The 27537-nt window shown below is 38.1% G+C and overlaps 1 long non-coding RNA gene across 4 annotated transcripts; it reads left to right on the top strand.

Annotated features, from left to right (window-relative positions):
- The first annotated feature begins 1088 nt into the window (after positions 1-1088).
- LOC147230991 (uncharacterized) lies at positions 1089-27537 on the top strand. Of its 4 annotated transcripts, none has more exons than XR_015106576.1 (5): positions 1089-1133; positions 1705-2197; positions 3397-3499; positions 4741-4833; positions 27520-27537. It is a non-coding gene; the product is annotated as an uncharacterized LOC147230991 (long non-coding RNA). The 4 variants fall into 4 exon arrangements; XR_015106578.1 differs by lacking the exon at positions 27520-27537 and adding an exon at positions 17462-17575; XR_015106577.1 differs by lacking the exon at positions 27520-27537 and having other exon boundaries at positions 1705-1926; positions 2075-2197; positions 4741-5926.

The raw sequence follows: 27537 nt of genomic DNA on the forward strand, positions 1-27537 counted from the left end.
AAATAATGATCATGCAATTTTGTAAAAACAAAAATAATTGAAATTATGCAATAATAGCTTTCGAAAAAGAAAATACTATAGGTGATAGACCGCAGCAGTAAAGCCAGCCACACAACCACAAATGGGGCAGCCCAAGGACTAAGGAAACATATATATATACATATATATATATATGTATATATATATGTGTGTGTAGATATATATACACATATATATACGTATATATATATATATATATATACACACACACACACATGTATATATATGTATATATATAAATATGTGTGTATACATATGTGTTTATATAAATGTATGTATATATGTGTGTACATAAATGTATATACATATACTCTATATACATGTATGTATATCTATACATCTATATACATATATGGATGTATGTACATATATATTTATATATTCTGCCTTTATGTATGGGTTGAATTGAAGGATTAAGAAACAATATGTTTTTGCTTAGACAGAAAAAAAAAGAAAGCTGGAAACAATTGCTGTATTCAGGGTATCCAAGGTCATAACGACCCGTGGATAAATCCTTGGCCGATGTTGCAGTCATCAACCGCAATATTAGGGATAAATATTACAGACAGAAAATTGGCTTTTGAAAAGCAACAATTTATTAGTAGGGTTAGGAGTTTGGATTTTGGCCCTGTTTGTCAAGCCGTTAAAGAAACGGGCCAGGGAGAATTTGTATTGGAAAGATAAGACGTTTTTATGGATTTAAATTAAATATTCCTGCGGATCATGGCTGATTGCATATTGAATTACTTTCTTATTATGAGACCTTTAATGTTCTTTAAGAATATGCAATGCATGGGGATCCCACAGGAGGGCAGTCTGGTTGTTGCATTTACATGAGACAGGAATAGGTGCAGGAGACCACCACACACACACACACATATACACACAGTCTACAATTGATGATGCCTATCTCCATCAGCTAATGCCTGTCAAACAGACAAACAGTCTGCGGTGAAACGCCTCAAATGATGCACCTTTCGTCTCTGTTGATTATACAGGGTGTCATTACGGCAGCTGGCCTTGGCGTGCATCACAGAATCATCCAAATGTCATCGCTCTTAACCAAGGCCTGCATGTTTTCTGTTCCTGCACAGGTACAACATAATAATTGAAGACACTGCATTAAACGCTCCAGCGTTGCCGCGGATTGAATGTTAAAGGAGCGAAGATGAGCCCGGCCTTAGCTAGACTTTGCATATGAATTGATATTATTCTCATTACCGTACCTTTTTTTTTTTAGACCATGTAAATGAAAAGACTTTCACCGAGTATAGATATATACATGCAAAAAAAAAAAAAATGACCTAAAACTACCAACATGGAAATTAAAGGTATTGATTCATCAGAGATTGAAAAATGGTAAATCCATCTAGGATTATAATTTTCTATCCATTTTTTTTTTAAGATAAATATGCCTATGAGATTTTACAGAAGTCCTGATATTTCAAAATAGAGTTGCCCCCTGCTTTATCCAAAAAAAAAGAAAAAGAGGCTTGAACAACAAACTGAAGCTCGTTTTGCAAAAATGCGCCTCTATCATTGAAATATTTAAGAACGTATTTCTAGCATGGAGCTGTTCCGGGGTGCAAACACTTCAGCGTCCTCTCCGGAACCTGAGACATTGAATATTTCAACATTAAGAGTCAAATATTTTTCCCTCCGCAGAACAAAAGCAGGTCTCTCCATCCTGAATTTTTAATTCGTCAAAGGAGGGTGTGACCTACATAGTCTCACCGAGGCCATCGGAATGTGACTGGTCACCTGATCCCCCCCCCCCTCCCTCCGCTACCCTCCAAAATCTGAGGAGCTCATTTCATACAGACGGTTTATGACTGACGGCTGCCGGGGAAACAAGGGCACTTGGGTTCGGGTCGCCGGACGGCTGAGGTAACACGGTGTTGTGATGGGCGACGGGCGGCCGAGGCCGCGTCGGGAGTTTTCTGGCTGGCACCGTCTCTTCTCTGATTACAGGACAGGACGGCCGGTGTGTGACCCGTGTACCTCTGAGACACATAAGACTCTGGTATGGTTTCAGCCGCTGACGCATCCTGACATGGACGGGCTCTGGCTGCCAGCTGACATCGGGCCTGTGTGACGTGCGCCGCAGACGACAAGACGGAGATGCGGAGGGCTAAAGGCTTTAGAGCTCAGGGAGGAGGTGGGCGGGTCACCAAGTGGCCGTAGCCAAAAATGCATATATAGGGATTTTAGCCATGTACATAAATCTTATATAATCATAAATCCACATATGCAGCTCTGATTTGCTATAAGCTCATCTCTTAATTTGGATGTTGTCCAAACAGCTGGGATCTGGATTTCTCTGTTCCTCATAGAGAATGCTGGTCTGAATATTATCATTTGGTTGGTGCTAGCTTCATCGTTATCATTATTATTATTATTATTATTATTATTATTATTATTATTAGTAGTAGTAGTAGTAGTAGTAGTAGTAGTATTGTTATTTTTATTATTATTATTTATTGTATCATTTTTATTATTATTATTTATTGTATCATTTTTATTATCATTATTATTAGTAGTAGTATTAGTAGTAGTAGTAGTGGTAGAAGTAGTAGTAGTAGTAATTATAGTGGTAATAATATTAGTCGTAGCTTAAATATTAGTATTTTTATTGTTTTTGTTATCATTAGTATCATCATGCTGATCTGAATATCATCATTTGGTTTCTGCTAGCATAATCGTTTTCATCGTTATTATTATTATTATCATTATTGTTATCATTATTATTATTATTATTATTTATTGTATCATTATTATTATTATTAGAAGTAGTAGTAGTAGTTATAGTAGTAATAATATTATACGTAGCTTAAGTAGAAGTATTGTTATTGTTATTAGTAGTATCACCATATTATTATTATTATCATTATTATTATTGGTTTAACCGGTCTTACCACTCTAATCATTGATTTCATCAAATGTATTATTTCTATTCATATTCTTATTATATTATTATTTGTTATTTTATTGCTGCTATTATTATGATCAATAATAATAGTGATACTAAGGATAGAAATATAAGATATTATTGTTATTTTTATTTGCTTAATTATCCTCATTTTTTTACGTTTTTATGGTTATATAAAGCTTCTTGTTCTTTTTCTTATTCTTAGGGCGTTTTTGCCATTGTCAAATTATTTTCATTGTTATTGTCGATGGTGTTGGTAAATCTAGAGGCCAAAAATATCAAAACAATGACTATTTAATTTTTTTTTTTTGCTTTGTGTGAGTTTTGATGTGTTCTGCTCCCCCTTCCAGCGCCTCTTGAGTCGATCGCTCTGCAAAAGCAGAACAGGTGAAACCAGGCGTAATTGTGTTCCTGCTGTACTTTTGCAGTCACAGCAAGAACAAGCTTGTGGTGCTTTCACGACTGAAATGTGGACCGATGCCCCCGTAAGGCCTGTGCAGCGAGACGCTGAGGTGTTTTATGGGGCACAAGGTGGGAACCTTGTGAGACTGTTCTGATAAATAATGCAACAATGTCTGAGGGGGCAACACACTCTCCTACAACCTCTACCCTTCTGGAATTATTGACGAGAGGTCTCTAAAACGCTGTATCCGTTACACCCATTTGATTTATTTAGTCCCATTCTCCAAGTTTTAATCAATAACATTTTTATTTATACGGCACCGCTCATAACTGAAGATTTCTCCGAGCACTTTTTATAAAAAGAGAACGCATTTTTTTTTATTACGTTTACAGAGAATCGACAATTCCGCGGAGAGAAAGCGGTAGGCAGCCTTGAGAACAACGAAAAAAGTCTCCTAAAGAGGAAAGACAAGGTTCGGGAGAAGCCGATGTCAACGGTTTGAAGCAGCTATGAGGGGCGGCGTGTTGTCATGGAGATGTTTGCGAGTCAAACATTTGGTTTGTGCTGTTGTGTTAAATAGTTGCAGACCAGGACTCGCCGGTCTCTGATCAGACGCGACATTTTCTGGCCACGCTGTCCGAAGATTGATGGGTGACCATTTATACCGCATATATTTTATTATACTCTATTCAAAATGATACACATGATACACAAAATGATCTCTGCATTACGCCCATCATGGATGAACCATGAGCAGCTGGAAGGCTCTTAGCAGCGCCAGGGGAACAGTTAGGGATTCAGTTTCCTGCTCAACAACACTTCCACGGGCTCGGAGGAGCGCCGGAATCAAAAACAGGAATGTTCAGTTCGAAAGCAACCACTGCAACCCCTGAGACACATTATATATACAAATGTATTTATATAAACTGTGTTCTGTGGCTGCCTGACGGAGAATACTGCAGCTACAACCAGTCTTTCTGCCACGTTTCTTGTTCCCAGAGACGTTTCTTTGCATCTCTTTCTATGTACAGTTTATATACCGTAATTTCCGGACTATTGGGCGCACCTCAATATAAGCCCGCACCGGCTAGCCGATCGCTATCTCGGGCTTCCTCCTGCGCACGAAAACCGTCAAAGTCGTCTTCTTCGGTGTCAGAGTTGAACGGACTCAGAATTTCCCGGTCATTTCATCTGTCCGATGTGACCGGGATAAATGTTTTAGCGGCGTGAAGCTCGTTAGCGTCCCCCACCCAAAGTCCATATGTTAGCCGCATCGTTGTTTACGTGAAAAAAGTCGCGGCTTATCGTCCGGAAATTACGGTATATAAAAAGATTATATCCGTCTGATAACTTTCTCTTTGTGTTGCAGGCGAGGCTTCATACGTTGTATGCGGCGAGGGAAAACCCCTGCGGAGGTGGTGGTCGCCCAGGGAGACGGATGCAGCTTCTTAGCTGAAGCGAGGTAAGAAATGAAGAGGACGATCCTCTTGATGCGTTTGTCAACTTACTTAGCTGTTAGCTTCCGTTAGCTTCTAACATCCGTTGGGGTTGTTTATGGATAACCGCACCAATCGCTTTGGGCTAAAGTGGCGCTTGCCAACACTGCGAGGACATTCGCTGACAAGGAAGACCAAGTTTTGACCGATAAAGTCTGAATTTGTGAAAACATAACACAGCAAAGCGACTTGATTTTCTGCACATGACGTTTTGCGAAGATGATGCAAGTGGGAGAGTTGATCGGCAGAAACTAAGCTAATGGTGGTGTTGTCAGGTGGAGTACAACTTTGTTTGGAGGATCCCAATCAGAATCGCTTTATTTGCCAAGTCATTTTATAACGACCAGGAATTTGCTTTGGTTTACGGTGCTAATCAGACAACATGTAACAGGCATTAAATAAAGGGAAAAGTTAAGTGAAATCAGGGTGATCGTGGTTGGTTGTGCAAAATGGCAAATTGTGCCAAGTAGTGCAATAGAGGGGTTGGGACAGTGTCAGCTGGAGACCGGAGCATTATTGATGAGGATGCCGATGGGCCTGCGCCCCCCGAAACAGAAGGATCCACCACCGGAACCACCAGAGAATGTGATCATTCTGAGAAGTTTGGCATCACCTTTTCAGATTCTAGTCCAGATAAATCCCTCAAAGTCGCACCTTCGTCCCCACCTAACAACACGCCCATAACGATCCCTTCGCCCTAGTTTCTACTGATCAACTCTCCATTTGCATAATAAGCCATTGTAACCTAGACCCGCCCACAACCCTGGCATGAATATCCGGAAACTTCCTGCAGGCCATTAGAACTGAGGGAAAAATGTTCACAAGTGAAGGAAATCAAATCCAGTTGTGACGAAGATTTTGACAAAAATTAACCATGACCTGGATGACCTCCACAGAAATCCGATTATGTGTTCTGTGCTAAGGATCGCTGTTTTTTTTTTTTTTTTTTTAATCTGTGTATGTATTAATAAATGCACACATGTGTATGTCTGTATGTATGAAAAAAATCTTTTTTTCATATATAGAAATATTATAAATATATTTGTCTGAAATAATATATTTCAGACATCTCTTCTTATCTGAGAAGAATTATTTCATATTAATATATATGTATATATATGTATATAGTTACTACTGCGCTGCTACCACGACAAGTGTTGCTGTTGTTCTCTTCTCGTTGCAACTTTTGCATGTTTAAAGTGTTTATATATAGTCATATTGTTTAGGCGCAACTTGTTAATACAAGCCCTACCTGTTATATATACTGTCAGTGAGGTGCAGTCAGGGGAGGCAGGAGAGGCCGTGCCTCACTTGCCAATCATGGGAAGAAAAAAAAAAGTAAAATAAAATAAAATAAAATAAATAAATGTGAAATAAAAGAAACAATTAAATGGTTGTAATTACCAGTGATTTGCACTACTAAGGTATTTTTCATTTAACTTTACCAGTTTTAGATTGCTTTTTATTCAAGATAGCTGTATTTTTACATTAACTGCTTAAATACTAAGAAGAGACCTGCAGTGAGGCTGCGGCCTGTTGAGCCTCAATGTAGATTGCGCAATGACGGCTGTTTCCCTGTATCTCGCTATTAAAATGTGTAAACGCTTTTGCTATAAGAACGACATCTCCAATGTACGGTGTTTTTTTTTTTCGACAACTGTTCATGTGTGTCACTATCTGCTTGTGCTGAGCGATCATAAAAACGTCTGCAAAGAGCCACTAAGTGAGGCAGCCAGTTCTCCTGCCTTATGGTAGGGGGCGCTGCTGCTTTCCAGGGATTCTTCTTGCGACTCGTAAATCTGATGGCGATGAATGCAGTGCCTCACCAGCCATGAACCTGACCGCACGTCACTGTATACTGTTAACACTGTTTATTGTTTATTCCTAGCTTTTCTTTGACTTTTCTTGCACTCTCCGCTTTCTGCATTCCACATTCATTTTCTATCTGCATTACCCAATTTGCTTACTGCCCTTCACCTGCTGCAGCGCAATACTTTTCAGAACGTAGCCTATCTTCAGGAGATTGACAGAAAGGCAGGTTCACAACCAATCTCTGTTGGTTTTCTCAGCTGACATATATCTATAATACTTTCCATTAATGTCGGCGTCCTCAACAGAGCAGAAACAAGAGACCGAATGTTCCCTCTGCTGGATTTTTGTCCGTCGGTGGTTATACGGGGTATGATCTACCCATTATGTGACCACTTTTAGATTGATTTCAATATAGCTTCCATATAATCACTTTCAATTTGATTTTTATTTCACATCTCAATCAGCCATCACTTAAATAATCCCATTTATAATATTTTTTCTTCTCCGCTGGATGTGTGTGGCATTAGACGCTCTAATATCCGTGGCTTACAAACATGGCGCATCACAGCGTACATCCATCATCTGGCTTACAGACAGTTCATCATCAATGGCCGAGGATTTACTTCCTGCGCCTGGCAATGGACATCAGCTGAGCTCCGCGCGGCCAAAGCTGGCTGGCTCGTCCCAGAGGTTGGAAGCCAATATTAAACAACAGGGCTTTCATTTTCAATGAGCTATTATGCAACGACATCTGGGCAAGGGACCTTGCAAGACCGGCCCAACTTTTTTTTTTTTTTTTTTTTTTTTTTTTAATGCAGCAGTGATTACATCAACACCGGCCGGCCCCTCCCATATTCCACTTACAGCCCCGCGGATCAAAACACGAAGGGCATTCCTATTTACTTTGTCGACAGCTGACTCTGAGCCAAAAACATGAACCTCTTCTATCCCCACTCAACCCCCTTGACTTTTCTTTTTTTTTTTTTTTTTTTTTTTTTTATTTGCTAATGATGTTGAAATCGGCATTTTGTATTCTCAGTAATCACAAACATCTGGTGTGTGCCATCTGGCCATGTTGTTGTTTAATGGGCTTGACCATGACTATTCTGTCAAAAAAACAAAAAAAAAAAGAGAGAGACATATAATGCGCATGCTGTTTTTAGGCTCAGTCATTTTCACGAAACCGATTTGAGAGATTAGATAAGTATGAATATTTCCGGAGAGCAGTAGGTGGGCCGCGTTATGAAGAATAATGTACTTTTATAGTTTGGGTTCCTTTTTGCTTTGATGACGTTTGAATCGCTCGCCGATTGCAATCCGGTGTTTGCTTTGGAAACTTCAGAGCTTTTATATTTTATATATAACATAAGTCTGAGTATCTTGACCGAAAGCGCAAACAAATCCAAACCTATGTTTACATTGCGTGGGTTCAGGAAAGAGTGATTCTGAAGAATAAAATGGGCCCTAAAAAATCAGAACAATTGCGTTGGACTATGTAGAAATAATAAGTATGTGAACACGCTGTATTTTTTACGCATTAGCTCCAGTTTAATCGAGTTTCTCGATGAGGAAAAAGGTTTTCTGCTGCAAATTTTAGCCACCTTGCTTTCATACAAACAAAACATACATACATTTATTCCAGCCTGCCATCCGTGTTCCCACCTTTCAACTATATCAGACCTTGTCATTTTACTGCTTTTGCTTTTTCATCCGGCCTGCCAAACTAGTTTCTTTGAATATTTTTTACAAGTAATTTCAATCAATATTGAATTTAGAAACACCTTAATTTTCCTTCAAATTTTGTGTGGATGATTTCCTCCAAAATAATATCGGTACATTTATACGATGATTAATGATTTCAAAGTCAAAATAAAATGCCAAAATATGTAAAAATTTAAATGACCATTTTCATTTTGTTCAATTTACATGATACCCGGTTGGGTTGGGAGTAAAAAATAAAATAAGAAACGTGGCTCACCGGTCAAAATTAATTGCCCACCCTTGAACAATAAGAATACAATTCAGCGCACAAACAGCGGCACAAAACGAGTCACTGAATAATGACAAGAAAGTGAACACAGGTATTTTCTTTTCAGTCGGAGGCGGAGGAGGAGGGAGGCAGGGGCAGCGGTTGCGGCGGCGGCGGCACTGCAATGCAGTCATCATGTGTATAAACAGAGCACTCGTGCTTTTTCACAAGCGTCTGTTCGCACCTGGGAGGAGGGCGGGAATGACACGAGGCCGGAAAAAGTGTTCGGCTCGAACTCCAGCGACTTTTGAAAGGGGATGTTGTACACTGCCAACTTTTTTTTTTCCCGTAAATCAGAATGTCCTTTTTGCACGCATTAAGAGGAAACAAGAAGCGCGGGCTTGAATATGCATTTTTTTTTTATACAATCAGTTCTGTGTGTGCAGCGTTTGCTGCATTAGCCTGAATAACAGACAGAATGAGCGGTGCCGGTCAAGAGGGCTTCAGACAGGCAGCTGATTTATTCAAGTGTGCTCGCAGAATCAACCAAGAGGTCCCGGAGCGACAGTTTAAGTACGCGAGCGATAAGGCATGCCTTTACTGAAAATACAAATGAATACAAATAAGGTTTTGGGCTCTTGCCTCTTCAATGTTTGGGTCTTATTGTGCAGGGATGACGGACAGCGTCTGCACACTTTAGTCGCCTTTGCATTCTCTCTCTCTCTTTGCATAAGCTGTGCTCCTAAGCACATGAGGTGTGATGACAAAACTAGGCTGGCGCTGTTTGACAAGTGCGTTGAAACTTGACACCCTTCAGGGTACCACACTCTGGCAAAGCCTCCGTGATCAGCATGCACAGTTTTGAGAATGGGGAAAAAAAAAAAAAAAAAAAGAATTTATCAGCTTTACATCCCATATTTGTGTCTCCTGAATTCGGAGGAAACGGACAGATGGAAGGGGGGGTAAACGCTTCCCGCTCAACCGTCTTCGGGGCCCGATGAATTCGTGTCGAAATCTTCTCGTCATGGCAACCGGACTTGAATTTCTTCACTCAAGATACTTTGTCAAAACAGAAAAAAAAGCAAAGGTATAACGCCAGATTTGCACTTCTGCACCCTTGTTGAGCTGCATTTTGTAATAGCGGTGCATTTTGTAATAAACAAAATGGGTCGGGGCAGTTTATAACAAAATGAAATAAAAAAGTTATTTCATTTTGGACGTTTATTACAAAATACGGCTCAACAACCCTCCAAACAACCAGAAGAGATTCAGTTGATGTGATCCCTGCATTTTGTAATAACAGTGCATTTTGTAATAAACGTCAAAAATGTAATGACTTTTTCATTTCATTTTGTAATAAAGCCACATTTTGTAATAAACTGCTGCATTTTGTAATAAACTGCCCCAACGCATTTTGTAATAAATTTTGCCGCATTATGTAATAAGTTATTACATATTGAGAAGACTATTACAAAATGCACTTTTCTATTCTCCAGGAAATGTAATAACATGGTGCATTATGTAATAACAATTCTAGAGCATAGTTTATTTGTTTGTTAATTGTATTTTATTTCACTTTAAAGTATTTGTAAAAGCTAGGCCTATTATTAGTATCACTGTATTAGCCTAGTAGCAGTACTTAGCAATTACTATCAGTACACTATTCAAAGGTTGCATTAACAAAGAATATTCTATAAATTCCATGTTATTACATTACCTAGAGAATAAAAAAGTGCATTTTGTTATAATCTTCTCAAAATGCAAAAACTTATTATGTAACACGGCAAAATTTATTACAAAACGCGTTGGGGCTGTTTATTACAAAATGCGGCTTTATCACAAAATGACATGAAATAGTTATTACATTTTGGATGTTTATTACAAAAGGCACTGTTATTACAAAATGCGGCTCAACATCCCACAGGTTTCACTCCTTTGTTTAGCTTTACCTTTTCACATGCAATCCAGTCAATCCCACAAAAGTCGCTCTTTTGTCCTAAACAAACGACAACTCCGTTAGCATAACGACCCCCTTAGACCCGGTTTCGGACGATTGGCCCAAAACTCTGGCGGTTACATTTGGAAACTCTCGAAAGCCTCTCGGATGAGGGGTGAAAGTTTCTTCAAGTGAAGAAAATCAAGTCCTGTTGCCGCGATAAGAAGATTTCGACAAGAATTCCCGCTCAACGGTTGTTTTTTGAAAGAGCCTATTGATGATCGGGGATCAATACACTGCAGCATCAAGAACATATAATTCCAGTTTTGAACCCATGGTTTGCCTTGTATTTTATGTTGCAGCCATTCAATAACACATTTTGTCAAAAAAGCCTCCGTGGAAGTCCTTGAGCAAAATGCTGACATCACAGCTGTGGAGATGATATTGTACGGCAGGGCTGTGATTCATCAGCACCTCCTTGTTTAACTGCAGAATTCATCACGCCGTCAAAAACGCCTCCAGTGCAGTTCACAACAAAAGTCTTCGTGTCCCGGTCGTCTGGCTCGAGCCCAGGAAAATAAAACGAAAAGAAAAGATGAAGTATTCAGAAAAAAAAGAACAAATAGGCCGTTAAAGTCGGAAAAAAAATATTTTATTTACGAGTCAATATCTGGAATTAAAGATAAAATTGTGTTAAAGTACTGCTTAATGTACAGAAAGGAAAGATACAGGGTGTATTTTCAAAGAATACAGTATTATATTGGACTTGAATAAATGAATAAATAAATACATGCATAAATAAAAAAGAAAAAAATTGATATATGAATTAAAATTTGAGATGTATTAATATACTGTAAATTAGTTATGTATTTAACTAAACTTTTCTAACACCCTTTGTTTTACTATTTTGTTTCTATTTTAGACTTAGTTTGCATTTATGATTCGTGACAGAGGTGCGTCATATAGTAATAGATATGAGTTATGTTGTTCTGTACACTATATGGCAATGACTGTACAACTTACATAACAGCTATTTCAGTAAAATAAGACCGCTTCAACTTAAATGACCAAAAAAACAACATTTGAGTAGATAATTGTGATAAAGTGCCATATTTCCCTTTCACTTAGAAATTTAGTGGAAATTAGTGAAAATGGTTCAAAGACGGTTTTAAAAAGAAGCTAAATCGTATTTTACGTTCTTACAGTGCCACTAACACAATGAAAGCTGAGGATTTTCTATATTTTGATTTTTTTTTTTGCATCAAGCTACAGACATGATAAATCACTTTATTTATATTTATGGTAAAGCAATACATGCACATGATAACTTCCTCTGTCCTCCTTGATTAAACATGCTAATCCCCGAGATTCAGCCTCAGCTGAAATGTGTCGTCTCCTCTCTGCGGGAGACCAGATCAAATCCAAACCTGCAGCGTCAGAGTCTCCGGCTGATACGCCTCTAGTGTTTCACACGTGGTGTCGGGTGCGCTTGTAAACGCATACCTGCACCCGGATGGAGAAATTCAAACGGCGGCAGGAAAATGTCCCATGATTCACAGTGGAATAAATAACCAAGATAAATGTGGAATCGTGTGTGAATGTGCGGTTGCACGGTTTATGCATTAGCGTGCATATAGGATGATGTACCACAAGATGAACATATTGAGTGTGCGTGTGCAGGGCTAACTTGAGGCGGGTTTCACTTTGAGGTTGGCGCGTTTTCATCCCGTTTAAAAAAGAAGGACTTCCCCTGCAAAATAGTTCTAAACGTCACGGGAGCGTGACGGTGCAGGTTGCCAACGTCAGAGGAACATTTCTCACATTATCTATTGCGGATGACGAGTTGAGTCTGGGGGGAGAAAGTGATCGATTCTGACCACCCACTCCTAGAGGAAGACATTTTTCTTCATTCCTATTGCTGTGTTATAATGCAGTAACATCCGTGGTGGGCTGTCAGGGCCTGCAAAGCCTTCTCTGCTGGCCAAAAAAAATCTGAATCACAGACTGATTTTAATCACAATCGAATCATAATTATATTTTGAATCTCCTATTTGATTAAATAATTCCAAATTGGCCGTCCGTTTCTTTTCATAGCTTTTTCCCTGACTGAGCTCCTTTCAGACATGTATTTTCATTGAACAAAGAGCATTTTAACAATCAAATTTCAGCTGCTATTTGTTACCAGGCAGGGTCAAAATCAAAGAAATCTGCCCGGAGGCCAGCAGAATCCAATTCACAGGTGCTCTGAAGAAAAATAAATGTCGATGAAACTGTTTCAACCCATCAGATTTTGAGTTGTGACACCAAGGCCTTCTAGAAGGCTACGCTAACGCCAGTGTGTCACACATCTTTTGACTGGATCGTCAGAGAGCGTACTAGCCAGAGCCAGCAGGCTGCATCTGTAGCGAGCTGCATGAACACAACTATAGTTTGTGCAAAACTTTCCCGGGGGGAAACCAGAGTGGATCTAGAACTTAGTGAGCAAGTGCGCAGGGAAACACAGCTCCACAACGAAAAGGTGAAGAAAAATAAGGAAATCTTAAAAAGACTGACAGTTTTATAGCCATATAACAGTTTTTAAGGGGATGAATGGTACACTATTGAAGGCCTGGATATGAAATTCACTGCCCGCCACTGAGTAGCACTACGCTTAATTTGCAGCATTGAGTCTAAGTGTGCCGCATTGCTGTCTCGGGCTGGCGTCATATCATGATTTTTATTTTATTCCATTACGGAACTGGAACAGACATGTTTTTAGCTTCTCATTGTTTGCAATATTGTTTGCAATTTCCTCCCCGCTGAAAATCACATTTCCCGATCGAAAAAAACCCAAAACAATGACATCTCCCCCGAGCTGAGGTCTGGGGAAAAAGTGAAAACTGCTCTGCTTTGTGGATAAATAATAAAAGATGCCTCTTCCTGATTGTTAGTTGTTCTAACTTTGACCAGTCTTGTTTTACAGCGACCAATTAGGAGCGTGGAACTTGATATTTGTAATAAAAGGCGAGGCCATGTGGTAAACCTGGTGTCACTGCTGTTGTGTTGAGTGGGGAATTAAAAAGATAATGACAGACATGGAGGTTAACTGCACTGAATATGTGGCTTGAAGGAGAAGGACATTGGTCAATTCTGCATCGGAAGCCCGGCTTGAGCCCAGTTTGATACCTGTGTTTGCAGGACGTGCACATCGGGCCCACTGGAACGCGACATCTCCTTCATTTGTCGTTACAAAATGGCCTCGGGGTGCGACGGTGCTGATGTGGCAGCGTCGGCATTGTGAAGTGATCCGTGCAAACATCTGCTGCTCATACGTTTACAAGGGAAATTTAATTTAATTTAATTTAATTTAATTTAATTTAATTTAATTTAATTTAATTTCAGATTGTTTTATTTTATTTAATTTTTTTAAATTTAATTTAATTTAATTTTATTTTACTTTATTTTATTTAATTTTATTTTTTTGCATTCATGTCAGGTCACACAAAGCAAACTCAATAATTGCTCACAAAAGACACAACATATCAGAATGGGTTTGCCTCAGCTTACCTCATAATGCCACAAATGTTTTTTAAAAATAAATCCTAATATCTTTGAAAAGTTAGCCAGAAGAGAAGTTATGAAGTGCAGCAGAATGACGTATTAGCGAGGCATTTAAATCAGCATCTTTCTTAGAAAAATGAAGGCAAAAATGATAATAAAAACAATTGCATAATGAGATTAAACCAGGGAACAGCTGACCTCCGGGGAAGGGGATGCTGGCTGGCAGAGCGAACGAAACTCCATTCAAGCCGATAGCCGGACCAGCTGCTCACCACGTGTTACACCAGCCACTTAATTTGCCTGATGATGAAGTTAGATAATACAGAGAGAACGGCTTTTAGCGCTTGATTTTTCGGTAAAGCCACAAAGAGGGAACGCGGCCGCGGATAAAATGGAAGTGCTTGTAAAAACAAAAAAAAAAAAGCGACAGCCTTGCACAGCATTTATTCATCCGTTGAGTATGCTTGCGTGCGTGCATGTGTGTGTGTGTGTGTGTGTGTGTGTGAGTGTTTACATCAGGCCGATAAGGCCGGCTGACCCACTGTCTTAATTAAACCAATGTTTCGGGGTATCAATCACAGTATAGCTCCTTCCTTGTGTGGCAGGCATGAAGTCACGCGACCCCCTGCAGCCGCACGCTGAAATATCAGCACGGCAAACATATTCTCTAGATTTTGTACATTTGAAAGTAACCTGATAATCTTTATTTATTCTATAAGTTATCAGCATAATATTGGTGGATTTGTCAGGTTTCTGTTCTGGAGTTAGCGGTCGAGGTTCTGGGCTCTGACAGCTCATTTTCTTGAAAGCCTCTTCACGGGTTCGACCCGACCGCCGTCCGGATGCTATCAGGGTTTCGCGGACCAAGACTCTGATATACATCGGCAGTTTGCGTCCGCTCGCCTCCACCCTCAGTGTTCCCCCATCGCTTGACTCCGTGACAAACGGTGCTGGAGATTTGTTGCCGTGCATGATGTGTGTCTGTCTAACGCAAGTGAAAGGAGTCCGAATCATTCAAGGTCTGTCTCAGCAAAAGCTTACGGTATTCTTGACGCACAATTTGGAGGTTCGATAAGATAAGATAAGACAAGACAAGACAAGACACGACACGACGATAAAATAAGAAAAAATAAGATAAGATAAGACAAAATAAGATAAAATGAAAAAAAGATAAGATAGATAAGATAACATAAAACAAGATCAGATAAAATAAGACAAGATAAGTTAGACAAAATAAAATAAGACAAGATAAGACAAGAGAAAACAGGAGAAAACAAGATAAGATAAGATAAGATAAGATAAGATAAGATAAGATAAGATAAGATAAGATAAGATAAGATAAGATAAGAAAAGACAAGATAAGATAAGATAAGATAAGATAAGATAAGATAAAATAAGTCAAGAGAAAACTAGAGAAAACAAGCTAAGACAAGATCAGATAAGATAAGAGAAGACAAGATAAAATAAGACGAGATAAAATAAACTAAGATAAGATAAGACAAGACAAGATAAGATGAACTTTATTATGGAAATCCTTTTCTCAGAGTCGTGTAACAGAAATAGTGTCAATGACTATGAATATAAATATAGATATAAATTGAGAGACAATTAAAAGAAAGCAAAAGACTTCCACAAATAAATAGACAGCAGAGAGAACAACAATAAAAAAAACAGCAAGGGTGAAAATAGTCAACCAAAACAACAACAACAAGGATAGGAACATAAACAGAGTGACAATAGCGATGACAAAAATAAACAAAAATAAGCAGGATGCGAACGGGCCGAGATCAACAAGGATAAAAATAGATAACGGTGTTAGTGCGTGACACGTGCGAATGGGTGAGGTAGTGATCCGCAATCCTTCTTCAGTTCGACTGAAAAAAAAAAACCAAGAGTTCACCGTGACCTGGATGACCCTACAATCCATTTTAACCGAGTGTGCGAGCGTCTGTCTTTCACTTGTGGTGAAATAGCACGCAATATTTCTGCTTTTTTTTTTTTTTTTTTTTCCACCAACTCGGACAGATACTGGTGACATCTGCCATCGTGGGTTTCCACATAACAGGTCCTCGTCAGTGAATTGGGGCCTGGACCCCCCCCACCCCCCTCCCCAGACTAAACCCAAGCAGATTAATTATCAAAATGGCAATTGCTCCCCAGCACCGAACAGATTAGAGCAATTTCCATAACCCGTCCAATGGTTTAAACATAGAAATGGCCATGATGCTGTCAAGCCGGAGGGGGGAAAAAATAAAAAAGTTACCGGGTAACTGGTTACCGGGTACCACTGTAAATCGCAAACTGAAATTCCAAAATGACGGACATAGAATAAAAGAAAAAGAGGTTAAATCAAAGTGAAAAGTTTTTTTTTTTTTTTTTTTTTTGTTTTTGGCAGCTTTTGGGCTTTGAAAGCGAAACCTGTTCGGACCCCTTTAAAATAAGGGGAAACATAGTAATGAGGTAAGCACGTTTTCTAAAGTTTAAAAAAATGCAACATAAAATAAATTATTATTCAGTGTTAATATTTCATTGTAAAATATTCCTTGAAATATGCACTATTAAAAAAAAAAAATCTCAATTTAATATTAAATTTAGTATTGTAGTTGTAAATACTGCAGGTTTTTTGAGATGATCATATTCATTTTACTTTTTTAAATTGTCCAGTCATTTAAAAATGTATTTCTGTGAAATTTTATTTTTATATTTACAATATATATTTTTATGATATTTATAGTATCAGTCCTGATGTCTGGAAATACAGGGGGGAATCCATTTTTGCATCGTACCATTTAATTCTTTTTTTCCTCTATTTGTGAGAATTCCTGTAAGGTTTCAACTAGTAACTCAAACTATTTTTTTTACACGCCTTAAAGCATTTAATATTAAAAATGAAGCTTCTAAATATGTGTGCGCAAAGTCAAAAATGATACAAATTTGGGGGCAAAATCATCTAATTTTCCAGCTCTATTTAAACTGTCTTAATTTAAACAACATACATTTATGAGGTTTGAAACAAAGGTCTCCTCACAAGCTGACGGTGCGTCTGTCGTTTCTAAGCAACTGTGAGCTGCATCTCATTGGCCAAATAATCTACATTTAAACACATAATGGGATTAATCGCAATCAGGACACATGCTTATTATCTTTACACATTGTACGGTAATATCATATCGCGTTAATGCAACGACCAAGCAATATATACCTTTACATAACGGCTAGCAGGATATTTAAAAAGGAAGATGGGCTGGAACTACAATGCTGTTGTTAGTTTTCTGCATTTAAATACTTCATTTAAATGACAATTTTTTTTTTTTTTATTTCTGTATATCTTCAACAGGCTGCAGAGCAGCGCAGTGCTCAGCTCTCTAGACGCTCAGCGTAAAGAATCCTGGACCTCCTCCAGTGCCTACATGAGTTTTCTCCCTTAATCTCTTTTCCATATGAAATGTGCATGAGTTGGCAATCACTAATGGATTACCATTAGACAAATGATTTATATTAAATATATATTTAACACTTAAACATATCGATTTTTGATGTTGATTTGCAAGGACATTAGCGTAAAATGTGCTTACAAGACACGCGTTTGCTATATTTTTATATAATTAGTCTAAGAGAATTACAGCCCTGTATGAAATATTTGCATGTTTAGCAGATTTTGTTGTTGATTAATAATTTTCTGCTTTTTGAAAAACACACAGCAAACGCTCACAGCAAATACAGGAGAGGGAAAAATTAAAAAAAAAAAAAAAAAAAAAGAGGACAATGCAAGTAAAAGAAGATTAGGGCAATACGTCTAACCTGCTCTCTCTAACCTAATATTTTTTGGGGAAAAAAAAAAATCAGGACAATGATACAGCATCGTACGTGTTCCCAGGGGAAATAACAGTTTGCTCGGAAACCCGACACTAACACTTATGCCGACACGGTCACACTGTACAATGTTGGGTCTGCAGATGTCAGGCCAGATGAGCTAACCGAGTCATTAGCGATGACTTCAATAGCTCGGTATTGAACTAGGGCACCTCAGCCATTGAGTGCTTCTATATTATTCATAAGGATGAGCTCAAAGGACTCAGACCTGGATTTAACACTTTGTCCTGGATTACCTCTAGAACTGTACCAATTGAACGTCGGACAAGACAGAAAATGCTACTTCATGCTGACAAATTGTTGATTTGGGGTCTCGTTAGAAAGAATCGGGTGTCCGAGCATGTTTTTATGAAATATGCAGAAGATGACCTCATCTATTGGTAGCCAACACAAAAAAAATGTCATAAATTCAATTATTCTAGCATGTTATCCAGATAGTAAGGCAAAAACAGCAGGCCAATCCATAAGGATATATACATATATATAAAATATATATTATATATTATATATGTATAATATATATATTCATATACACACACACACACACATATATCTATTTATATATACATATATATATAAAATATATATTATATATATTATTATACATATATATGTATAATATATATATTCATATACACACACATATATATATATTCATATATGTGTATACATATATATATATATACATATGCATATGTCTGTGTGTGTGTATTTAAAGATAAATATTTAATATTTATATTTAAAGATAAATAACTAATCTAAAGTATTTAAAAAATTACTCATAAAGTATCATCATTGGCCCGTTGGATGAATGCAGCACTCTTGCTGCTTTTGTTGATTTTGTTTTTTGTTGAAGTTGATTTTTTTCTTCATGCTCATTTAAACATTATGGGACCCAGACGGGAGGTTTTCAATCTGTTTCTGATCCTTGTCCTCAGAGACGACAATAAATATTGCATCGCGGCTCAGACTCCGAGGAGAAATTTAAACCAATCCAATGATATCAGGAAGGGATTTGGGTTCGTGTAAAATAAATCAGAGGCTCCGATAAATTGTTCTCCTACCAAGCCTTCAATGAATATTGTAACAATCAATATGCTGTATTGAGACACAGTTTTAAAAAGACACACTTAGTTTTATCGCAGTCTCTGATTTGATACCAATAAAGCCATTTGGGTTTAATATTCACTATAAAGATTCAATTAATGATGGGAATGGGGCCTCATATGGAGCGGAAATAGGGGTCATTCAAATGTATCCCATGCTGTTGAATATTGATATAAAATGCGATAAATTACATTGTGTTATAAATAAAAAAAAATAATGTTAAAAGTCAAAAGGGAGGATGAAGACAGATTAAGTTGGAATAAAGCAATCAAGCAAGAAAAAACAGAGGAGACTGATGGCTCAGGCCGGACTCTCAGATCAATAACCTTCCCCCAAAGTACGAGTCTGTAATTCTTGGAACAATCGAAGTGATCTGCGATCACATCCTCATTCCTCAGCTGTCAGTCGGAACACTAAGCAGGGTTAATAAACGGTTCTCCCCGAGGAGCTTTGGACCTGGCAGGAAAGGGATCGGGTTGTTGATCGCTTGAGCGGAAAAATAAGAAAAAACAAAAGAAATCCGAATTGAAATGAAAAAACAAAACATGTAACAAACAAAGCGAGCAAGAAAATAATAAGATTATCCTGTTCTAGAAGGCATTTTTCAAATTAGACATGCAAAAACACATGTATACATACAGATTCGTGGCTGCTGAGGCACTGAATTCATCGCAATCAGATTTACGAGTCGTAAGAAGAATCTCTGGGATCAGCAGCGCCCCCTACCGTGAGGCAGGAGAACTGCATGCCTCACTTAGTGGCTCTTTGCAGCTGTTTTATGATCGCTCAGCACAAACAGCTAGTGATACACACAAATAATTGTTCACAAAAAAAACACCATACATTGTTAATGTCGTTCTTATAGCAAAAGGGTTTACACATTTTAACAGCGAGATACAGAAAGACAGCCGTCGTTGCGCAATCGACGTTGAGGCTCAACAGTCCGCAGCCTCACTGCAGGTTTCTTCTTAGTGTCTCAACAGTGAGTGTGAAAATCCAGCGATTTTGAATAAAAAGCAATCTGAAACTGGTAAAGTTAAAATGAAAAATACCTTTATAGTGCAAATCACTGATAGATACAACCATTTAATTGTTTCTTTCAATTCACTTTTAATTATTTTATTTTATTTTATTTTACTTATTTATTTTTCTTTCCAAGATTTCCAAGTGAGGCACGGCCTCTCCTGCCTCCCCTGACTGCACGTCACTGATACATATAGAGCAGGGGTGTCAAATTAAGGGACATGTCAGCATAACAGTTGCACTCAAACCACTACATGTAGCGGTAACAATATAGATTTTTATGTGAAATTAAAATCGAAATCATAAAATAAAATCATTTGTATTTCTCAATTCCACTTATTGAAAATGGCATTGATGTGGCTACACTGCAATCTAATAGCGGGATGCTAGTACTTTGCGGAGAGCATGATCAGCATGAACTGTGGGGAATGAAGTTTATTGTCAGTGTTTGAATTATTCATTTTAAGACAATCAGACCTTTTAAGACATAGTTTGACACATGATAATGTATACATTTTTATTGTAGATACAATATATACTGCTCAAAAAAAATAAAGGGAACACTTAAACAAAACAATGTAACTCCATGGCTTAATATATTTGATTTCCATTGGTAATTTGTGTGTGTGTGTTTTTTTTTTTGTTTTTTTTGTCAGCATATTCAACCATAAAGAGAACAAAGTTTTAATAAGAATATTTCATTCATTCAGATCTAGGATGAGTTATTTTGGTGTTCCCTCAATTTTTTTTTGAGCAATTGATTTAAAAAATAACTTTCAATAACCCCCATGAAAAAATGATACCTCGTGGTTGTGAAAAGTTAACAAAAAAAAGGTGCATTTCCTTGAATCTGAATGAAAAGGAACAGTTAATGCAGGACGTCGCCTTATTTCTGATGTATAAAGATATCGGCGGTTTCGTCAACCAGAATCCCCACTGATAGTTCAAAGGAATGTAAGGATGAATCATCCCTGCGGCGAAATTCACCACAGACAGGGAACAAGGAATGAAAAAGGAATAGATCTGGAGAGAATGATTTTATAATTGAGTTCTCTCTTTGTGAATTTAGCCATTTCCATGTGATTTCTATGAGCGATGGCTTCCAGAAACGAGTCCAAAAAAAGTCTCTCTCATAAGAAAATCGAACGAAATGAAAAAAAGAGCGTCCTTAACCGCTTTTTTTTCTTTTTTTTTTTTTTACAAAGGTATTGAATTAAAACATAAAATAATGCGTTAGAATCATAAATGCGGTTTTGACAGCAGTTTTTTGCTATCATTGCAACAGATGCAAAAACCAACAATGACTTCATCTTGGATCAAAACATTCATCAAGGACTTTCCTGTAACAACTTGAGCTTCTGGGGCAACACGTTTCCTGCATACAAATCCTGCCTTCTTTATGAGGATTTGCAAACCCTAAACCCAACCCTAAACATAATCATTGGATTGGTGGAGCTCGCTGGGGGACGCTCGGGATTAAGCGCTGCCTAAGGGTTAGCATGCGATCCGAGAAGCAGAGACCTTGCGGCCTTGAGTTGACCTCCGATGGATCACCTTAAGGTGATTTAAAATCTGTGCTTTTTTTTTTTTTTTTTTTTTTTTTTTTTTTTACAATAAGGGACTCTAAACTGAAAGCGTGGAGTGTTTGTTGTTGAAGTCCGATCACGGGGTGGTATATTATCAGCGTTTCTCTCTTCAACGTGGGAGACGGTCTGCAGCGCAGCCGGGGAAGCTCCGTCTCTTGGACGATTTAACCTTGTCCCGACGCTGACGCGGCAAACCGTAACCGCGGGACGCCGTTTTTTTAAAAGAACGGGAAAATCGAGATAGATGAGAGAGGGATCGAGGTTTAAGTTTAAGCAGGACGGATTAAGAAGTGGAGACGGAGGCGTAAAAAAAAAGAACGGAGATTCACCTCTGGGTCGTGAGACGTCGACGAGGTGGATCGAAAAGTAGATGTTTAAATACGCGACCGTCCTCCACTTCGGCCCCACGTCCAGGAACACGGCGTATCCTCTTAACCCAAAATGTTGTGAATTCAACTAAAGTAATTTCCTCCACTTTCTTCCCCAAATGCTGACAACACACACACACACACATAAATGCACTTACACAGCTGCCCACTTGTCAGTCTGCAGCTGGCTGTGCTCTGGCTTCACATCACCGTGGATTACTATGGGATTTTCCCAGCAGCCTCCAAAATCTCTGACTGTTAATTTGACTTTTTTGGGAACATAATCAGATTTATATCATACCGGACCCGCCATTATTGTTTGACTGTGTATGAGGTTAAAGGTCGGTATGTACTTTACACACACACAATATAGCTAACGCGCTAAAACTTGCAGGTGATACATTTTAACCTGAAGCAGTTTAGCTAAAGTGAACATATGATCAATGCATGCAAGAGACGGAAAAGCATTTAAAAAAAAAGTATCTAACATCGGTTTGGGTTGTGAAGCAAATCAGCCGTGACGGTGACATGAGCTGCCGCTTCTTCACTTCGCAAAACGTGCACACGTGCAACAGGAAATCTCCGGAAGGATGTTCTGCCAAGCCGAGACCCAGATCCGGCACGTAATTTTTCACGCGTGATCGGGATACGTAATCTTTACCGAGAAATTCCAGTTATTAGAATAATTAAAGACGAGTACGGGCGTCATCGTGTCAAATTTGGCTTTCGCTAAGCTAATGTTTGACCGTGTGAAAACAGAGCAGCGTCCGTGGAGGCAGGAGTCGCTTAAAGAAAGCGACGACGCTTTCTTCATTAGATTCTTGTCTGATTTACGTTTTAGAGGGTTTAAGATAGAAAAGAATTGAGTTAAGATAGAACCGGGGGAAAGATATGATTGCATTGAAAGGATTCTGGATGACTCCTTAAGTAGACCGCTGAGAAATCCCTGCACACGGACGCAAACATTTTGGTTCGATGAGACCGGAGGCGCCTCCTCCTCCTCCTCCTCCTCCTCCATGACCGTTCGGAAAGACGCTACCCATCAAGGGATCAACGGACGTCAGTAAATCCATTACTAAAAATACTTGCCAATCCTTTGGGATTACTATGCTTAGCAAGTGGACACTGTGTATGCCACAAATCTGGAATTAGGCGTTGAAAGGCTGTCAATGGTGCATCAACACCTGATCCACTGTCTGGGCACGTGCGCTCCCGGGGCCAAAGGTGCCTGTTGTTTCGACTGACTTGTGCCACTGAACTTTGCTCACTTTGGTGAGAAGAGAAAAGTCCGAAAAGCCCGCGTTAGGATACGAAAAAAGAAAATATAAGGACGATGTTCGAGAGGGGCGTTCGCGGCAACCGTGCCGATGAATATGTTTACGTGTGAAAAATGAATTGGATTGTTTTTCACATCTTCCTTCGGTGTTTCTCATGTTCTTGCTTTATCAATGCAGCCATGTCTTTTGATAAAACCCGTAAATTGATACATGTTTAAGAGGCAGCAGGTATCGGTGTCTGAAGCCGCTCCGGATCCGGTGTTAGATCGGCGTGTCTGATAAAGCCGAGCTGCATCAGCGTTGGAAAGGATGCCCATGGTTCAATTAGTAGATTACCTCATTTTTAAAGTTTACGCTACCTGGGCCAACTCCGGGCCATGTGACGCCTCACGGTTGCTCGGGTTAATTGAATTTGCACGCCGTGGTACATCTGAGGACGAGTTACCATCCTGAAAGTTTTCGATCCTGATCGCAAAGGTCGGGCCAGATCCGCGCCGCCTTTCGGTTGCAATAAAAACATTGTGAAATGAACTCCAATCACTTGAATCACTTAAATTACAGTTTTACAACATTGGTTAAACACGGCCTGATCTGCTTTTCGTTGCAGTTTGGAAAATTAAACAATGAAACTGATAATAAAAAAACAGCACATGGAGAATCCATATCACTATCCTTTTGTGAAGCCAAATTATGCTTTGCCATTTTCTTGAAACTCTTTAACTGTTGCTTTTTCAATATCAGCCTGTGGGAGTTCTTAAAATAACGGATGTATATTTTGTATGGAAAGTAACATCTAATGACAATTGTATTTAAAGTACAGCTACAAAGACAGACGGTATTGACCTTGGGCTATTTTTGTCATTGTGTTATGATATAAATTAACCAAAATCAAACACCGTCTTATCAAACACAAGATATCTCTTAATTTTTAGCTGCTGGAGAAAAAATACTATTCCAAAGCGAATGTAGCTCTGACAGGACATTTCAAATTCAGCATATTAACAGCCAATTTTTGGATTTTTTTTTTTCTCCTCTATTTTGGAACCAGCTCTCAAATTCTGCATCTGCGCTTCAGCGAAAAGGAAGAAGAGTTTGTGTGTTAATGTGACCGTGAAGGAAACAGAATGGATGGGAGATTTGAATTCAACGTTGCAATTCAATTACACAACCTTGCACAAAAACAGAGCGACACTTTTAAGACCATTTGAGGTTGAAGTTTCATAATGTCGCTCTTAGCGTCAGACTGACGTTTATTCCTTAGTTTTATCTGTCTCACTGGGCAGATGATGATAGTTGCTATTTTGGGCAGTTATTATAAATGTTAAGGGACCGAGATCCTTTCAGGATCCGAGAGAATTATGAAACCCACCAAGAGGTTCAATAGAATATGCTGTGTGTGCGTTGTGTGTGTGTGTGTGTGTGTGTGTGTGTGTGTGTGTGTGTGTGTGTGTGTGTGTGTGTGTGTGTGTGTGTGTGGATCACATGCAATTCCTTGGACCATCGGTTGTGGCGAAAATCCCTTCCTATTTACGTGAGGATGGCAATGGTATTAACATTAACCAAACATTATAACCCATTAAGTATATGTAAATGGAGTTTCTTATCAAATTGAATATGTTTTTTTTTCTTTTTTCATTTCTTTGATATAATTATTCATCTTTAAAAAAATATTAATATTTATTGAATTATTATTTTATTCCTTTTTCAAATCTTTTATTCAAAGATTATCTTTATAAAGTAATTATTTATCTTTAAAAAATGCCTCCATCACAAATCTTTGGTCTTCCAAGGTATGTGTGATGTCACAAGTCCCAAGATAGTAGAAGATGGAGGATAAAACTACTAAAAAAGATGAATAAAAAAAAAAAAAATCAATGAATAGAATAAATCACAAATCAATAAAACGCCAACATCAAGCTCCAAACAGAGAAAAGTTAAAAGCAAATGCTAAAGTTTGGCAGGTTAAAAAGGATGGATCACACTGACGGAATATAAACTGATACATGTAGAAAAAAAGGAATAAAATAAGATTAAATAAAATCTTTCATCTTTAAATTGATGGACAGTAAACACAAAAAATATACAATAAAAGATGCCCTAAAGAGAAAAGTTTAACCTCCTAAGGCCCAAGCTGGTTTTTTACATGCATTTTTTATTTCTTTTTGCTATTTGGGCTTATTGGAACCTAATTAGAAGAAAAACTAAGCATCATCTTTTGATATGATGTACTTTTAGGGAAAAATAATATCTGTGTATGTGGACTCTTGTTCCGAACTTCCATAAGACACAATTTCATAAGTCACCTTTGTATAACATAATGCAAAACTTTTATTTCCAACTTGAACACAGCAGTTTTTCCCCCTGATTTCTTTCGCATGTATTGATAACACATACACACACATTTTTGAACATGTTTTGAATATCATAGAGTAAAAACAACATGTTAAAATACCATTTTTCCCCCTTTCGGACGGTTAAAACTATTGAAACAAAATATAAAACATCCACGTATGTGGCCAATAAGCCTTAGGAGGTTGAAGTAAACATTTACATAGGATTTCCTTTCTTTTTAAACGGATATAAAAGGAACATCTGGGTATCATCTGTCATCCCGCTCTCATAAAGTGTTCGCGCAGGTATTTTCTAATTAAACCAACCCCGGTCTCAGTCGGGTTCTGTCCGATGCCTCGGCCTCCTCACTGAGGTCAATGATAGTTGGAGACGGACCAATCTTACAATCCTATTATAAGACTACTCCCACTACTACTCCCAGCTCCAATCATGGTTTTAATTAAAACAGGCAGTCATGGGGCAGGAGTCCAAAGATGACAAGTGAATTAGTAGTCATGTCTGGCCCACGAGGTGGAAGATTGTGTTTTCTTAATTTGAGCCGGTTACTGAGCTTCGGTGTCACCGATGTTTCGGTGACACAATAATATAATTTGTCAGGGAAGAGATTTTTGATTCCTAAACTTCACCCTAATTGATATAGCGGATCCGACAATGGCGATCCATTTGGAGGAGGAGAAACGATGGCAGAAGCGATGCATCTTCGGGGGGGGGTTGCTCGCTGAATGACTTGCAGAAATGTTAAAAAAATGTGGGCAAAAATGGGGTGGGGGGGGCTTTGTAACTCGACGCCGCCGCTATTTGTGGCAAATCCAGCGGCTGGAGGGTTTGTAATGTTTGGTTTCCAGATAAGGTATTGACTATAAGCAGAAATGACTCAATGTACTCTAAAAGCGGTTTTCAGCTGCGTCCGTGTCGCGCTGTTTTCACGATATCTCAATAGAAGAACTTTGATCACAAATATTCTGGAAGATATTTAGCGCATGGACTCGTAAAAAAGTTGAAAATGACACAAACCTTTGCGTTGCGATGATGCAGTGAATCAATGAGGTGAGACCGAACCTAAATGAAGCTTTACCCTACGTTAAGTCTCCTTTCATAAGAATAAGAATAAGAATAAGAATAAGAATAAGAATAAGAATAAGAATAAGAATAAGAATAAGAATAAGAATAAGAATAAGAATAAGAATAAGAATAAGAATAAGAATAAGAATAAGAATAAGAATAAGAATAAGAATAAGAATAAGAATAAGAATATCTTTATATATCCCGAAGGAAATTGTTGTGCCAGACTTATGAGAAAATTATAGCAATAATAAAAAAATAGCAGAAAATTGTGTAAACAGTAAAAAAAAAAAAAAAAAAAAAAAAAAAAAGGGGAGAAATACAAATACAAATGAAATACAATGTGAAATACAAATGAACAATAAATGTTAATTTGTTCAAATGTTCAAATGTTCAATGAACTATAAAGTGTCTTAAGGTCTTAAGTCACAAGTGAAAGATAAGGAGTGCACAAGAGTATGAAAAAATATTGTACATGAAGCTGTTATGTAATATCGCACAGTTATGAACATATATACAGATAAATTATAACAATTTACGGTAAGTGGGTGAGATTTTTTTTTTTTTTTAAGGTTCAAGATTTAGCACAAACTCCACTTGGTCATTTATTTTTGCTGTATTTATCCTCTGACACATGAATGAACCATCTGGGATTTTCACTTTGTTCAATATCGGTATTACTTTAAGCTATAAATCTTATGCAATCTTTTTTTTATTTTTTTTTATTTTCTCCCCTCTCTTTCTCAGTGCCCCTCCCTGCTCTGC

This window comes from Fistularia commersonii, chromosome 9 (assembly GCF_037954325.1).
Source record: "Fistularia commersonii isolate RoL2024-O1a breed Wild chromosome 9, RoL_Fcom_v1.0, whole genome shotgun sequence".
In the NCBI taxonomy this organism is placed as follows: Eukaryota; Metazoa; Chordata; class Actinopteri; order Syngnathiformes; family Fistulariidae; genus Fistularia; species Fistularia commersonii.